General features: G+C 43.3%; 1 pseudogene across 1 annotated transcript in view; it reads right to left on the reverse strand.

The window, feature by feature from the left end:
- Nucleotides 1–417: 417 nt before the first annotated feature.
- Nucleotides 418–17,085, reverse strand: part of LOC147009456 (uncharacterized) — a 30,493-nt pseudogene continuing 13,825 nt past the window's right edge. Inside the window, exons 5-7 of the transcript XR_015052865.1 lie at nucleotides 8,307–8,417; nucleotides 995–2,203; nucleotides 418–831 (exon numbers count right to left, since the gene is read on the reverse strand). The product of XR_015052865.1 is annotated as an uncharacterized LOC147009456 (transcript). The remainder of the gene's footprint in view (nucleotides 832–994; nucleotides 2,204–8,306; nucleotides 8,418–17,085) is intronic.

Genomic DNA, 17,085 nt, shown 5'->3' on the forward strand with positions numbered 1-17,085 from the left:
ACTCTTCCCTCCAGGGCTTCAAAAAAGCTGTTCACCATTATCTCTTATTATCTCCCCCGTCCAAAACCATGATCTTTTCTACGCCTGCTCAATTACCGCAAACCCCCGTCCTTCAAACGCCCTATTTTCCTTCCTGAAAGTCCCTGTCGTGTAAAGACCTGAAAGTCCCTGTACATACGTCGTATGTGTCTGCATTTTGTTAAGAGCGTCTGTCGAAAACCATTCAGCAGAGGACGCTATGCATCCAATTGCCTCTCATTCCTCCCCACATCCATTGCTTGTCCTAGTCTGCGTCGATGGTGGCCATCAACTCTGCTGTTGGTGTTTCCCCCTTCCCTCAATTGGTCCTTTTGTCCTGATCATATTAGTGTACAAATACTAGTTCTTCCATGAGCCTCAACTATGCAAAAAAAAGTAAAATAAAAAAGCGTTTCATGAGCTCACACGATTGAATGAAGGATTTTCCACATATTTTGCATTCGTATGGACATTCTCTTTGTTGGTCATCTCATTGTTCTCCATTGTGAATTTTCACGTGCTTTTTCAGGTGGGTTGACCAATTAAAAGATTCTCGACAAACTGTGCATTTGTACGAACATCGTCTATTGTGAATTGTCATGTGTGATTTCAGGTGACATGACCGATTAAAATATTTTCCACAAACGGTGCATTTGTATGGGTGTTCACCATTGTGAATTATCATGTACCTTTTAAGGGTGGATAAATGATTAATGGATTTTACAGAAACTGTGCATTTGTGTGAGCGTTCACCGTTGTGTATTCTCAAGTGTGATTCGAGGTGAGATGAGTGAATAAAAGATTCTCCACAAACTGCATTTGTACGATCATTCTCTTGTGAATTCTCATGTGTGATTTCATGTGACATGACCGATTAAAAGATTTTACACAAAATGTGCATTTATATGGGTGTTCATCATTGTGAATTATCATGTGCTTTTTTTAAGGGTGGATGAATGTTTGAAAGATTTTACACAAATTGTACATTTGTATGGGTGTTTACCATTGTGTATTCTCATGTGTGCTTTCAGGGTGGATGAATTATTGAAAGATATTCCACAAACTGTACATTTTGATGTGCGTTCTCCATTGTGAGTTATCATGTGTCTTTTAAGGGTGGATGAATTCTTGAAAGATGTTCCACAAACTGTACATTTTTATGGGCGTTCTCCATTGTGTATTCTCATGTGCCTTTTAAGGTGAGATGACTGAATAAAAGATTTTACACAAACTGTACATTTGTATGGGCATTCACCATTGTGAATTCTCAAGTGTAATTTGAGGTGAGGTGACCGATTAAACGATTTTCCACAAACTGTGCATTTGTATGGGCGTTCACCATGGTGAATTGTCATGTGCGTTTTAAGATTGGATGACCGATTAAAAGATTTTCCACAAACTGCACATTTGTATGGGCGTTCACCATGGTGAATTGTCACATGCGATTTAAGGGTGGATGACCAAGTAAAAGATTTTCCACAAACGGTACATTTGTATGGGCATTCACCATTATGAATTCTCAAGTGTGTTTTAAGGGTGGATGAATGTTTAAACGATTTTTCACAAACCGTACATTTGTATGGGCGTTCACCATTGTGTATTCGCAAGTGTGATTGTAGGTGAGATGACTGAATAAAAGATTTTCCACAAACTGTGCATTTGTATGAGCGTTCACCGTTGTGAATTAACATGTGCCTTTTAAGGGTGGATGAATGATTAAAAGATTTTCCGCAAACTGTGCATTTGTATGGGCGTTCACTGTTGTGTATTACCATGTGCTTTTTCAGGGTGCCTGACCGTTTGAAAGATTTTCCACAAACTGTGCATTTGTATGGGCATTCACCATTGTGAATTATCATGTGCCTTTTAAGGTGGGATGACTGATTAAAAGATTTTCCACAAACTGTGCATTTGTATGGGCGTTCACCATTGTGAATTCTCTTGTGCGTTTTAAGGTTGGTTGACCGATTAAACGATTTTCCACAAGTTTTGCATTTGTATGGATGTTCACCTTTCTTTGCTTTGTGAGACTTATGAAAATTATTCTCTGCAACCATTTCATTATTCGGTTTGTCCTGTTTGTAAAAAGTCCTCTTGCTCGTTTCAGTTGATGAATCATGCAGGTGCATGGCTGAGCCGTCCATAAAAGTTGGTGCAACCTCCCTTGTTGATTCAATGGTTCTACCTGTAAATACAATAACACATGACCTGTAAAAAAAAATTCTGATTCTGTTCAATACTCATCATATCATTGTAAAACTAGAGGGGGAGCACTCGGGAGAGTGCAAAACCTCAGCCGCCAATACTGCTGGGTCACTCAAGTGAACCTTATATCTTATTCATTAAATATGATGTCAACAGTGCTGACAGAGTTATAGTTCTTTTCTCCAACATTTTTTTTTGGGGGGGGGGGGTTGGAAATCACTTAAAACATGTAAAAATGCAAAAAAAATAAAAAACGAAATTTTGTTGAAAAAAAAGTTGCAAAATTTTTTTTTCTCGAACAATTTTTTTTTGGTGGGGGAGTTGGAAATCACTTAAAATATGTAGAAGTGCAAAAAAAATAAAAAATTTCCTCAAACAATTTTTTTTGGGGGGGTAGGAAATCACTTAAAAAATATAAAAATGAAAAAAAAAAAAAATTTTTCTCTATTTTTTTGGGGGGGGGGGTTGGAAATCACTTAAAACATGTAGAAGTGAAAGAAAAAAATTTTCTCTATTTTTTTTGGGTGGGGGTAACAATTTTTTGGGGGGGGGTTGGAAATCACTTAAAACATGTAGAAATGCAAAAAATATATATTTTCTCGAAAAAAATTTTTGGGGGGTTGGAAATCACTTAAAAAAAATGTAGAAATGCAAAAAAAAAATTCTCTATTTTTTTTGGCGGGAGGGGGGGGGGTAAAAAAAAAATTTTGGGGGGGGGGTTGGAAATCACTTAAAACATGTAGAAATGCAAAAAAAAATTTTCTCAAACAATTTTTTTTGGGGGGGGGGACCAAGTCCAATATTTAATGGCATGATCCTTGGACCATACCTAACCCCCCCACCAAGTTTCGTCGAAATCCGTCGAGGAGTTTTTCCGTAATACTGTTCACACACAAACAAACAGAAAGGGGTGAAAACAGTAACCTCCATCCATCTTCGAAGATGGCGGAGGTTAAAAAGGTACCCAAACATGGCCAGGTAATGATTTAAAAAGTAAATAAATAAATAGAAACACCTGGGTAAATTAGAGACAGAAGCAAAGGCTTCCACACAGGTGTGGCTCATCTGTTAATTAAGCAAGTAATATCCCAGCATGCTTAGAATCATGTACAGAAATGATGCACAAGCCTGGTTGCTTATAATTGTGTGTCGAGTATCGACTAAGCAGTGGGATGAGGGGCAAAATTTTGGTGTCCTGTCTGTCTACCCTACGTCACAGTCTCCTTTTCATTGTCCGTCTACCCTACGTCACAGCGTTACGTCGCATCTATGTTCGACTCACTCACATGCCACTCACCCTCTGATCTTAATTAATCCCACCACACTATTTTGTCAAAACCTTGTCTAAGATACGGATTCCTGTTTTCGCATATATGTTCCATCATAATTACACAATGGCTCGACACGCAATGCATGGACTTCCACTTGTTATGGCTCCAAGAAGGGACCGCCTTCCCCAACCACAAAGCACTTGTGGTCGCCCAATGGTTTAATGAGCATGACACTGATGTTATCCATATGTCATGGCCTTCTCAGCCACCAGATCTGAACCCAATCAAGCATTTATGGGTTATTCTGGAACGATGCCTCAGACAGCGTTTTCCACCTCCATCAAACTGGTGTGAGTTGATTGACTTTCTCATGGAAAAATGGTGCCACATCCCTCCTGCAGAATTCCAGATGCGGTAGATTCAGCCCATACAGGCTCCAACCTTCATTTAACACTAGCAAAGGTACCTGGTCTCGCTGAACAATGCTGGGTCCCTTCTCGCACCCTTTCCCTCCATCCTCCCACCCCCTCCATCCTCCCACCCCTCCCTCTGGGTACCCACCCACCCCATCCCCTCCCTCCTGACTTTCATGCTACACCCTTCGTCTACCTCTACCTTGCAGTAACTGTCGACTGTACATCCAGGCCGAGACAGGAACTGTACCACTATCGACTGGAGGGCGCTCAGCAAGTGGCTTAAGAAATCAAGCAAACTCCAATGAAACGCCTGGCTTGGCAAGCGATTACAAATTGCCATTGATAAAACCATGCACGTGGAAATGCCCAAGTAATGTCCGAATTGGACGAACAAACAGTCTTTTAGCAAGGAACTGCTGTTAAGTTCAATTATGGAGCTTAAATTTTGTAATTTGGCTTAGTTTAAGAGATCTGTGAGGTTATGCCATGTGCAGAAATGAAATAAAGCCACAAACACTGGTGTCTCCCTGCGTTTATAAACATTGCAATGTGCCCAGCGATTTGTAGCTATGATGAACAGGTATTCTATAAGAGCGAGGAAAGTTAAGAAAAAAACCTTTATTGCTTAGAAATCGTTACGGCCTGTTCTAAGTCAAGGTATGGTTGAGCAGGCCAAAAAATATGATGGCTTCAGACCCAAGCAAGGTAACCCAGGATACAACTTAAGACCCAAGAGATTGAGGGAGCCGAGGATTTGCCTGAAAAAGGATATAATTAAATAAGGCTGTTAATTATCCTCAAAAGGTGTGTTTTAATTAACCCAAACACCCAATTTTCAATCATGCACTTTCTTGGAGTTCCCTTAGAATGCATGCAAAGTTTCAGGCTGCTAAGTTTCATGGTTTTGGAGTTATGGGACACACACACAAACACACACACACACACACACACACACACACACACACACACACACACACACACACACACACGCACACACACGCACAAGGAGAGATAATTAAGAAAAGTAAATGAAGGTAACATCCCTCAACATAAATGGAGGCAACAGCTGTGTGCGTTTCCTCAAGATGTTACAAGTGTTTGAGATGGGAAAAAAAAAGACCACTCGACCTGCAGCTTATCTGGGCCCCAGCATAATGCTCTAACCCAAACTTGGTCGCATTCTGACTGGTGGGTCTGGAGAGGAAGGTTTTTGAAGGAATTCACACGATTTTCCCAAACATTTATCAAGTCCACCATTTTGACACACTTCCGGTCATCTGATCGGCATGACCTCTGCGATTTCACATCACGACCCTGTCGTAATGTCGTAACCTAAACTTGGTAGCATTCTCTGACTGGTGGGTCTGGAGAATGAGATTTTTAAATGAATTGATACCATTTTCCCAAAAGTTGACATTCCAGTCATGTTGACTCACACACTTCCAGTCATGTGATCAGCATGGCCACTACAATTTAACGTCAGGACCTTGTCCTAATGTCACCCAAATGTGTTCGCATTCTGACTGGTGGGTATGGAGAAGAAGATTTTTAAAGGAATTTACGCGATTTTCCCAAAAATTGACGAAGTCGGCCATTTTGGCACACTTCAGGTCATCTGATCAACATGGCCTCTGCAATTTAACATCCCTACCCTGGCCTAATGGTGTAACCGAAATTTTGGAGCATTCTGACTGGTGGGTCTGGAGAAGTTTTTTTGAAGAAATTTACTAAGGCAGCCATTTTGACTGACTTAAAAAGTCATGTGACTGGAACGAGCTTTGCAATTCCTGCTACCAGTCAGGAGAAGAATGTTGCTGCCAAATTTCAGCTGGATCGGCTCAGCAGTTTGGCTGGAGAAGTCGAAATAGGAGACGGACAGACGGTGCGCGATGACAATCCCTTTTCAGGAATTTAAATTTCAGATAAGCAACAAATTGATCTTTTCATGTTACAAGAAACACATGCCAACCAATCTTGCGGCGACTAGTGGCGTAGGATATTGAAAGGTTGCCACTTTCACCAGTGCCTTTGAAAATGTTCAGGCTGGTGTGGCAATAGTCTTGCATCCGAGACGCCAACCCTCAGATATTTTATGCAGAGACGTTTGCAAGGGCTTCTTGATTACTGTGGATTTTATTCGCAGTAATCAAAAGATACATGTTGTTAATGTGTATTGTCCCAGTGACAGTGATGAAAGGGCTCTATTTCTTCCAAAGTTAGCGTGTCTTTTTTTAAGAGCACTAAGTTTTTAAGACCACATATGCACTGTTGACTTGATTCGCTTAATTTGTATGGGGGGGGGGGTGGGGGAGGTTGAAAATAAACTTTAATTAATGTTAATGTACTGGTTAAAACATCAATTAGGCTTAGACAAGCTTATATGCCAGAGGGAATTTAATAGATATAATGGGAGAGCTTTAGCAGAGAGATTGTCTTATGCAAGTAAATTCCTTTGTGCCTTTATTATCTTATCGAAATTCCACTGGCCCATGCATGCCTTGACCAAAAGGTCAAGAATATTCTGGAGAAGATTTCGAGAAGAAGAAGAGGTTTTAAGTTAAATAAAATATGGCTGCGAAACCATATAACCAATGACATCATATGTGTGAAGCTTCTGTTCCTCATGGATAGGCATTTGTACGTGTAAAGTTTCACCTCGATCTGTTCAGCTACTTCCGAAAAGAAGATTTTTGAAGGTTTAAAAAAACAAAATAGGCTGCCGAATCACATCACTGATGACATCATCAAATATATTTCTGTAGACCATTTTATCCCGAGATAACCTCAAAACTTTTCACACTGATCAGATGTAGCGTTCCACATATGCAATTATGTCACAAAGAAGGCACCTATGACGTCATTTTTAAACAATATTTAATCGCACATTCCCATGAATCGCACATGAGGAGTACTTGCCATGTGCCAAGTTTCGATTTTTTTCCTTGGTGCAGTTTCAGAGATACAGAGGTCCACTTTTTTTCTAACGTGGCTGCCACACCATGTGTCCTATGATGTCATAATTATCATTAAAACATTCCACACGAGTTGTCACTCCAATGGTGAAAATTTTGTCTCAATCTGACAAGCAGTTGCAGAGAAAAAACACGAAAGTTCTGTGCGGACAAACAGACAGACAGACCCAAATGCAATACCCTATCCTTCTCCAATGAAGTTTACATTTGCATGTGAAGTTGAAACCCGTAACAATACTATTGACCTTTTGAACTTTGTTTCTCAGATCCAGCTTGAGTACCTTTATTTTAGAAATGAAATACTCCATTTTTATTTATTGATGGTTTTCATGAACCTCATGCAAATGTTTCCTTAAAAAATTGTTTGTTTGTTTTTGATGATATCTGCGTTATAAAATGTTTTTTATACTTATTAAATTGAAGGACATAAACGTCAAGTCTGTCTGTCTCTGTGTCTGTCTCTCACCTCTCTCGCTCCGGAGTAACTGAGCTGCATCTGTCTTGTGTTTCGAGTTAAGATCAGAAAGTGCAAGGGGTTCTTCTGTGGTTGGGGAAAGTGTTTCTTTGTGACACTACATTTTATACATATGTGTCATTAATCGTGATATAAACTTTCCAAACCTGCTCAAATGTTTCCTTTCTTTTCGTTGGTAAGACATAACATGCAATCAACCAACAGAACCCCATTGATTTCCTGCATGAGATTAACCAACGTCCAAGCTGCGGTTTTGCTCGGCAAGACTTAATAAATAGATAAAGGTGTGAAGTCAAAAGCATGGCCACCATTTGGGTGGGGCGAAATCACCAGGAAGGTAACGTGAGATTTGTTGTGGGGACCAGACCAGATTTGGTCACCTCAACGGCGTCCGTGGTTGCTACGCAATCTGTCGGGTCGAGGAGTCACCCATGATTGTCAGATTAAACGTCAAAGGATGGGAAGTAGGTCCGAGTCATCCCCTGCACAAATCCGTGCTCCCCAAACCTGCAATGTATGTGCGTGTGTGTGTATGTCTATAAAAACGGTGGTCTCATAAGGCCGAATTTGGTTGAATTGTACTCTCCTGACAAGGATTCAAACTTCACAATCACCTCATGCCATCCACTCCCCCATCCACAATATTGTCCACACCACTGAGCCACAACTAAGCCTGGTTCCCTCTCTCCTCTTCCTCCTTCCTTGCTTGCGTCCAACTGTGGCCTCACTGCCCAATTGTTAATTTGTTGCCTCTTTTCAGGAGACAACAAGGTACATTATTGTTGGTAAAAATATTTCACCGAATAATGAAAGGAATAATGGATGTTTGAAACATTTATCGAACATTGTGGCTATTTCTTAAAGTAATGAAATCAAAACGTAGGGTTGTGTTGTTTTTCAACACCAGAGTTCATCATCAAAATGTCCGAATCAAAATGTTGACACAAACCTTTATGAGGATGGCTCTTGAAGAAAGAAGATTCAGAGTCATTTTGTTCTGGTAGATCCAGGTGGACATCAACGTCGTGCTCGGTTTTCACTTCCACTTTCACAAATAAATCTGGAAAAAGTAACTTTTATTAAATGAAGGCAGTCGTGTCACATTCCATACTCTTAAACTAGCTCAATACACATTGCATTAAAATCATTGATTTGAGGTCTTCTTTGAAGAGAGAAAATAAAACATTTCCTCATGCGAATAGTGTAGTGTGAAAGCATTACATTCTGCACAAACTGCCTCGATGTTACAACATGCTTGTGACCCAACCACAACTTCATTGGGAATTTCACCACCACCCAAAATAGACAAGAAAAATGTAGGGAACCCAAAATAAAGAAGGTAATCTCCCAAGCCTGCATCGATTGGCAAATCACATCCAAATGTGATCCAACATGTGACGAGTTTGTTGTTTGCTGTTTTTGTCTCCAAAGTCAACCCTCATGGAAAACTAAATGACAGTGTCAGGTTAACAGAATGACAAATGCAGAGAATGGAATGAAGATTGCAAGACATATGACAATGTGATGAGGGGAGTGGAAAGGATCAAAATAGTCAGCAAGTGGAGGAAAGCTCAGGAATGGGTTTGCAAAAAATATAATGTGTTGTTCAGCAAATTGCATTGAAGGACTTTGAGATACCTGAGAAGTATGCATATGCGACTTTGAGCTGGTGAGCTAACCTGAGTTCAAATCTCGACCTATTATTAACTGCCATCCTCGTTTCTCACATGCAGTGAATTCATCCATAGTCCAAGAGCATTAGGTCAAAATAGGCCCTCACCTGGACATTTTTGGTAACAAGCTGATTTTTTCAGGATAGGTCCAGGAATATGTCTAGAATAACATACTAAAAGTCCTCATAAATCCTCCTTGAGCGTTTTCCGCAATCCAAGATGGCGTCCAAAATGGCCGCCTCTTCTGTTTTTCTCATAACTTTGCAAGCAGGTTTCCCCAAAACACACTTTAAATATCTACATATATGTTTTGAAGTATAAGGAACTCGATAGAATACATTTTAAGAGATGTTGAAGCACGCAAGTACCAATAAAACTGTTTGAGCTCTTCCAAAAATCCAAAATGGTGTCCAAAATGGCCGTCATTAACAATTTTATCTCAAAATTGTTTAAATATTTATCATTAATTAATTAACTGTGATATTTCATCCTGAAAATATTCAACAAACATTTCAATTATAAATGTGGTTGCTGTGCATACAGTATTCAAATCAATTTGAATGTTAAAGTCTAGAAGTGTGCCCTTAATCGCTATGACATTACGAGGGAAACATTGTACCATCAGTTTGATGCTAAACAGACAGGGCGACATAAATTTGCCATATGGTCCATTTTCGTCACCTAAAGCTCGGAAATTGAAAACTTGGTGCTAACCTTTTTTACCAACAAGATGCAGTTGATGTCTACCATGAGGTGAGTTCTATTTGAAACATTCCGTTATCATTAAGGAAGTAAAACTATTATTTTTGGTACCCAGACTAAATGCATGATCAAAATTTGTGTCTTCATGCATGTACTACACAGTACTGTGTAATATCACTTGACAGGGAATTTCTGTGGAGTAGTCTATCGTTACACCTAAAACATTGTATTGAATCATTTTATTTGTTTCATGCAGATGAAAATAATTATAGTATGATAGAAATCAGAGAGTGTATGACACTCCTTCCTATTGGTACACGTATGCTGTATTTGTATAAAAGGTTCCTTTTTTGTGTGTGTCACAGCATATCACATATATTGTGATATGCTAGTATACATTCATTATTTATAATAGCAGACATTTTAAAGTGCCTTTTCCATTGGATACAAAGTGCGATGAGATGTCATCCCTGGTTGTCATAGGAGATAAAATATATTACCAGGCTGCGACAGTACAAGTGCAGTGCACATCTAGGGATAACAAAATAAGTTAGTCTTCAAGTCACATATTACATGGCAGTGAATTTCTGTGGAGTAGCCACTATCATCATCATTTTCCTCTCGGGTTTCCTTGCGAGATTTTCTCTGCCCAATACAATTCCTACCAGACATTCTGGCACCCCACAATGAGTTGATTCATCCGTAATTTAACTTCACAGGTATCAATATGTAAACATGCTATAGAGTACTGTGATTGTGATGTGTTATAGAAATTGCAGAATCATGTGATGGCAATCATGTGATGGCATTGGCACTTGTGTGCTTCTACATCTCTTATAATGTATTCTATTGAGTTCCTTGTACTTCAAAACATATATTTAGACATCTAAAGTGCGTTTTGGGGAAACCTACTTGCAAAGTTAAGAGAAAAACATGAAATGGCGGCCATTTTGGACGCCATCTTGGATTGCGGAAAACGCTCAAGGAGGATTCATGAAGACTTTTAGTATGTTATTTCACACACATTCCTGGACCTTTCCTGAAAAAATCAGCTTGTTACCAAAAATGTCCAGGTTAAACCCTAATGCTCTTGGACTACCAGGCATTCATCGCCGTCCCTCGAATGAATATTAACCTGTGTGCCATCTGCTGGCATTAGTTGGTGAACATTTTTCATCCCACCTTGTCTTTCATGAAGAGTAGGCGAGTTGATCCTGAACCTCTGAATAATTTTTCTGTTAAATCTTGCTCTAACCTGCATCAGCAACAGACTTACAACAATGCTGCAAACTAAGAGCAAAGTGTTGCACATGAAATGAAGATTGAAGGAATTGAGTTCCTCCACAGAACAGTGTTCGCTCTACACTGTCGCTGACGATTCACCAACAAGTAACAAAACCAGTCCAGTGGCTGATGTCAATCTGTGGGGTTGGGGTTTTCATACTTGTACTCCTTCAAAATACCTGCACCTGTGGAAGAACTGGAGAGGAGCTTGAAACAGCGAAGGACTTATCTTGTGTTGCTATATTTCATTAGTTTATTCAGCCTTCTTTGACTGGAAGGGAAGATCACTGACTATCTAATCCTATTCGCAGCAGGGGAGGATTGATGAAGTGAGAGCCAATTGGTTCTTTCCCCCAATGAGAGGTGAGATATGTCATTTGAGCTTATAATATACAGTCTGTGAATTGTAATGGACTTGGACTTCCAAACAGGCAGCATGAGACCGCTGGAGAATAATTTTATCCACTGTGATGCGATGATTTTACTATTTCCATGGCACGGCTGTTTGAGTGAATGCAGTTTGCCTAATTTGGGGAATTTTCTGACATGACAGTATGGAATCAGGGTGCAAAATACAAAGCTTAATACACCTGAACTGTTTTTGTTTTTTGTATACCTTGTCGAGGCTCGTATGAGAGCAAAGGCACAACACACAGAAAGGGGGAGCATGAGACAAGAGGGGTGGGAGTGGGAGGGACAAAACAGTGGGGAACAGAGACAATAGGAGATCTGTGGAACGTTGAGGGATGGGGCGGGGAACATGTGGTATACAAGATGGACATTACAGGGACTTTCAGGAAGGAAAGCAGGAAATTTGAAGGATGTGGGTTTGGGGTGGATTAACGGAGGTAGAAAAGATCGAGCATTTGGATGGGGGACGAAAAGAAGTGGGGTGAACAGCTGTTTTGAAGGCCTGGAGGAAGAATGGGATTGAACAGAGTGAGGGAGTTTATTCCAAAGGTGGGAAAAAAGAGGAATGAAAGAGTGAAGGTGAGCAGTGATTCGTCATTTTGGTACTTTCCCCAGAAGGGGGTTGTTAGCAGACCTTGAGCACCCTGCGGAAATATGGTGGGGACAAATCGCAGAGAGAGCAGGTAGGGCGAGACTGGAGAGGAGACGGTAGAAGACAGAAAGACCACCGACCAGCCTGCGGTGAGAGAGTGAGAGGCCCGAAGACTCAGCCTCATCGCAGGAGATGCCAATGATTCAAAATGCCTTGGTTTCCACAGCGTGAAGCCGAGAAAGGTGGGAGGCAGGCGCACCAGCCCAGAGGGGAGAGCAGTACTCCATCAGGCTGTTGGCGAAAGCTTTGTAAGTGGTCAGGAGCTCAGGAGGGCCGAGGACGGACTTTGCACGACGGAGGATTCCCAGTCGGCAACTGGCTTTGGAGGCGAGGTTGGAAATGTGGCTTTCCCAGGAAAGGTCATGGCAGATAGTGAGACCCAGAAGCTTGAAAGAAAGGACTTCTTCCAGAGGATTGTTGAGAAAGTGAATGGGGTGGGGAGGGGGGTTCCAAACGGTCGTTTCAGAGAGACATAGTGAGAGTGTGAGATTTGTCTGGATTGAAAGACATGTTCCACGTGTTGGACCAGTTTGTGATTTTACCTCGATCTGCAGTGAGCGAAGAAGCTGCTGCTTGCCGGTATGAGGGGTGACAGATGGTACGGCAGAGGGTGGAGTAATCAGCAAAGAGAAAAACAGGATTTCCCAGAGAGTCGGGGAGATCATTGATGAAAACCAGAAAAAGAACAGGGCCCAGAATGCTACCTTGAGAAACTGCAGCCTGGACAAGAAGAGGGAATGATAGAACTCCATTTAGGGACACACATTGACTGCTACAGGAGAGGAAGTCTGTGAGCCATGAGTGGAGATGACCTTGGATACCATAGGAAGAGTGTTTGGTGAGCAAGCAAGGGTGCCAGACCATGTCAAAAGCACGCGATAAGTCTAGGGATATGGCTCTGATTTCATGTCTGGCATTGAGTACCTCCATCCATTTTTGGGAGAGCAGAAGCAGAATATCCAGGGTAGAGTGACCTTGTCATAAAACCAAACTGATGATCGGAAATCAAGCTATTGGAGAAGAGGAAGGATTTAATGTCAGAAGCAATGATGGATTCCATAACCTTGCTAATGATTGGGAGAAGGCTGATTGGTCTGTAGTTGCAGGGATCTGTTTTTGCACCTTTTTTGTGCAGGGCAGTAATGTTTGCTGATTTCCAAACAGATGGCAGATGACCTTGAGCAAATGAGAGGGTGAATAGAACAGACAGAGGGTGAGCAAGAGCAGAGGAGCAGGTTTTTAGGACAGGTGGGCTGATGCCGTCTGGACCGGTTGCAGAAACTGAGTCGAGGTTTGACAGCAAGCTCTCCACCATGTCAGGAGAAAAGGACACAGAGTCCAGGGACAGTTGGGTGCGACTGGGTAAGGTGGGTACAGAAAGCAATGGGTTTTGGACACAAGATTTCGATGCAAACACTGAGTTTAGGCATTCAGCCTTTTCATGTGCGGTATCAGCAGTGTGGCCGTTTGAGGTGAGGGGGTGGAGGGGGAACATACATCAGAAACAGATTTGATGAGACACCACCAGGATTTGGAGGAGGGAGAGAGGTTTGAGAGTTCAGACTTGAGATTTGAAAGATGTTGTTTTCCGGCTCTCCTGAGGGTAGATAAACACTTGTTCCGAGCTTTATGGAAGGAACTGAGATTACCCTCAGTTGGGTTTGCTTTCCATGAGGCAAAGGCAAGTTGTTTCAGGACAACTGCCTCACCATATGCTTCAGTGAACCATGGGCGGGAGGAAGGGCAGGACAACTGAAGACGAGAGGGGATACATCTGTGCATGAGGGAGAGCAAGTTTCTTTGAAAGAATTCCCAGGATAAGTTGATGTTGGAGAAAGTCGTGATGGGAGACCAGCCTAGAAGTTTGATGGCTGCTTGGAGACCTTGCCAGTCAGCTTGAGTGAAATGCCAGACTCAATGGCACTGAGGTGGTTCTCTGATAACAATCAGAGGGATGTCCGCTTTGACAAGCACGTGGTCAGAAGAACCGATTGGAGCGAGGGAAGAGCAGCAGATATTTTCAGGGAAATTTGTCAAAATCAGATCCAGAAGAGATGGAGTACCATTGGTTGAGAGCTGGGTCGGGAAAATGACTGATTGAGTCAGTCCCATTGAGTCGCATAAAGCTTTTGCTGAAGTGCCATGACAGGTGAGAGAGGTGCCCACACCGAGCCAACTGGCATGATGACAATTGAAGTCACCACATATGAGGAAGAGAGAGTTTGGATGAGAAGATAGAGGTTGGTCCATGTTTTCGGATAGTGAGGTGTAAATGGAGTCATCACTCTTTGGTGGATGGTACAGTACACATATAAACATGACGTGGGTGTGGAGGGGAAGCCGTAGCCAGAGGTATTCCTGGGGATGTGGGGGAGTGAGGGCAGTGAATGGAGAGTGAAAAATGGAGTCTTTGATGAAGAGAGCAACTTCTCCATCAGGACGAGGCTCAGATCTGTCGTACCGGAGGAGGGAGTAACCAGGGAGAGATATTTGTGAGCCAGAAACGTCATGAGGGAGGAAAGTTTCTGTTCGGCAGATTACGTCTGGTTTGTCAGTGGCAACCTGTCTGGAAAGATCTGTAAGGTTTGAGCAAAGGCCCCGGATATTTGAGGTTCACATTGTTAATGAAGAGGCAGGGGAGGAGGCTTTGGGTGCAGGGGATGGAAGGGGAGGGGGAGGGTAGGACAAGGGAGGAGGTTGGGAGGTAAGGAGAGTTGTTGAAAGAGTGTGGGGGATTGCAGAATTGCTCGGGAGGGGGCCGGATGAGAAGGATAAAAGACTCTGTGGTGCTGGGGGAGAGGAGGGTGCAAGAGAGGGGGCAGAAGGCAGTTGAGAATTTGAGGAGGTGGAGTGATGAGATGGAGGTGAGAGGGCAGGGGAAGGAGGCAGCTTTGTGGATGAGAGGGGAGCAACTTTGAGAAAGGTGAGTGAGGGGGGTGAATGGTGGGAGAAGGGTGAGTGGGGAGTTTTTGAGACAGGTGAGAGGGAGGCTTGGAGAGAGAAGAGTGTGATGGTTGCTTTGAGAGGGAGGGGTGAGAGGGGTGAGTTGGCACTGAAGTTGGAAATAAAATGAATGGTTGATGGATAGCGAATATTCACAGCAAACTGGGGTATTTTCCCTCTTCACCAGAAAACCTGGTGGGGGAGACGGTTTAGTCGCCGACAACCCGACCATGGAACAGGTTAGTACAGGTCAGGGATGCAATTAAAGACATTTCTTGATGGATGCAATAAAGGCGAATTTAGAGAATGAAGAGAAGAAACCATGCAACAGTTGGATTTTTAGGCAAGGTCAGGTCAGGTATGGGAGCATGTGCCAGAACAGCGTGTCGCTGCGTCCACTTTCCGCCGGTACTCCAGGGGCCTCCGTCTGGCCATCCCCCAGGCAGATGCCAGGCCCATCCCCATCTCCTTGAGATGATGGTCAACCTGCTGCAACCACGAGGCACATGGTCGGCCCACTGGGCTCCTCCACTCATGAGACTCCCCCGCTGAGAGCATCTGGTGAGCAGGATCAGAGTCAGGAAAACGAGCCACATGTCCATACAGCCGCAACTGACGCTCACGGACTATGCAGGTAACAAATCTCATCCGAGTCTCTCTCAGCAACCGCTCGTTGGACACAAAATCCGACCAGCGATAGCCAAGGATTCTCCGAAGAGACCTGGTACCAAAGGAATTAAGTCTCCGTCTCAGATCATTGGTCAGAGTCCAAGTCTCGCATCCATAGAGCAAGACTGGAAGCACCAAGGACCTGAAGACTCGGACTTTCGTCCTCCCACACCTGGTACCGGCTGTGCCACACCCCATGATCCAGTGAATCCATGACTCCCCAGGCCCGACCCAGACATCTGCTGACCTCTGACTCACAGCCAGCAGAGACATGAATATCACTGCCAAGGTAAGTGAATCTCTCCACGACCTCAACATCCTCACCACAAACAGACACAGACAGGACAGCAGCATCCAAGATGTCACCGAAAGCCTGGATCTTAGTTTTGACCCAAGAAACCCGTAATCCCAGCGGCTCCGACTCCTCATTCAGCACCTCGAGGGCCCCCAAAAGGATGTCTAAAGTCTCCGCAAAGATGACTGCATCATCTGCAAAATCAAGGTCCGATATCTTGACATTCCCAAACGATGCACCGCAGCTTGATCTCTCTGACATCCTCCCTAAAATCCAGTCCATAGAAGTGCTGAAAAGCGTGGGGGCCAGTACACACCCCTGACGAACTCTAGTAACAACTGGAAATAAGTCAGAGATGGTACCACCACACTTCACAGCACTCTCAGCACCAGTCGAGAGTTCAGACATCAGATCGATCAGTTTTGGTGGCACCCCACGAAGACCAAGAATCCTCCAGAGGACATCCCGATTCACTGAATCGAACGCTTTACAGAGATCAAAATAGGCTGCAAGCAGCCCCTGCCGAAACTCACGTCTGTATTCGGTGAGGACACGAAGGGCAAGGATACGGTCAATCGTTGACCTCTTTGGTGTAAAGCCTGACTGCTCTGGACGCTGGTACTCAAGCAGATGGTGGCGAACCCTATCAAGAATTATCCGAGCAAAGACCTTGCCTGGCACTGAGAGCAGCGTCACCCCTCGGTAGTTGTTGCAGTCTTGGCGATCACCCTTCCCTTTCCAGAGAGGGACAACAAGGCCCCGCTTCCAGTCAGTTGGGATGATGCCTGTGTTCCAGGCAGAGCACAAAACTGCATGCAACGACACGAGTGCAGCATTTCCACCAGCCTTGAGAAGTTCAGCATGGATGCCACAGATCCCTGGAGCTTTGCCCCGTTTCAACTGGTTCACCGCAGCCCGTGTTTCCACAAGCGAAGGTGGACCACAGTTGATTCGAGGGTCAGCAACAGGGATTGTAACACCCTTGACGTCCAACTTGACAGCTGGGGGATCAGCCTGGTACAACCGCTCAAAGTAACCGGCCCAGCGGGCCTTCACTTCAGACTCCTCTGTCAAAAGCCTACCACTCTCTGCTCGAACT

The sequence above is a fragment of the Eptatretus burgeri genome, chromosome 17 (genome assembly GCF_056783735.1).
Source record: "Eptatretus burgeri isolate ZD-2024b chromosome 17, Ebu_testis_v1, whole genome shotgun sequence".
In the NCBI taxonomy this organism is placed as follows: domain Eukaryota; kingdom Metazoa; phylum Chordata; class Myxini; order Myxiniformes; family Myxinidae; genus Eptatretus; species Eptatretus burgeri.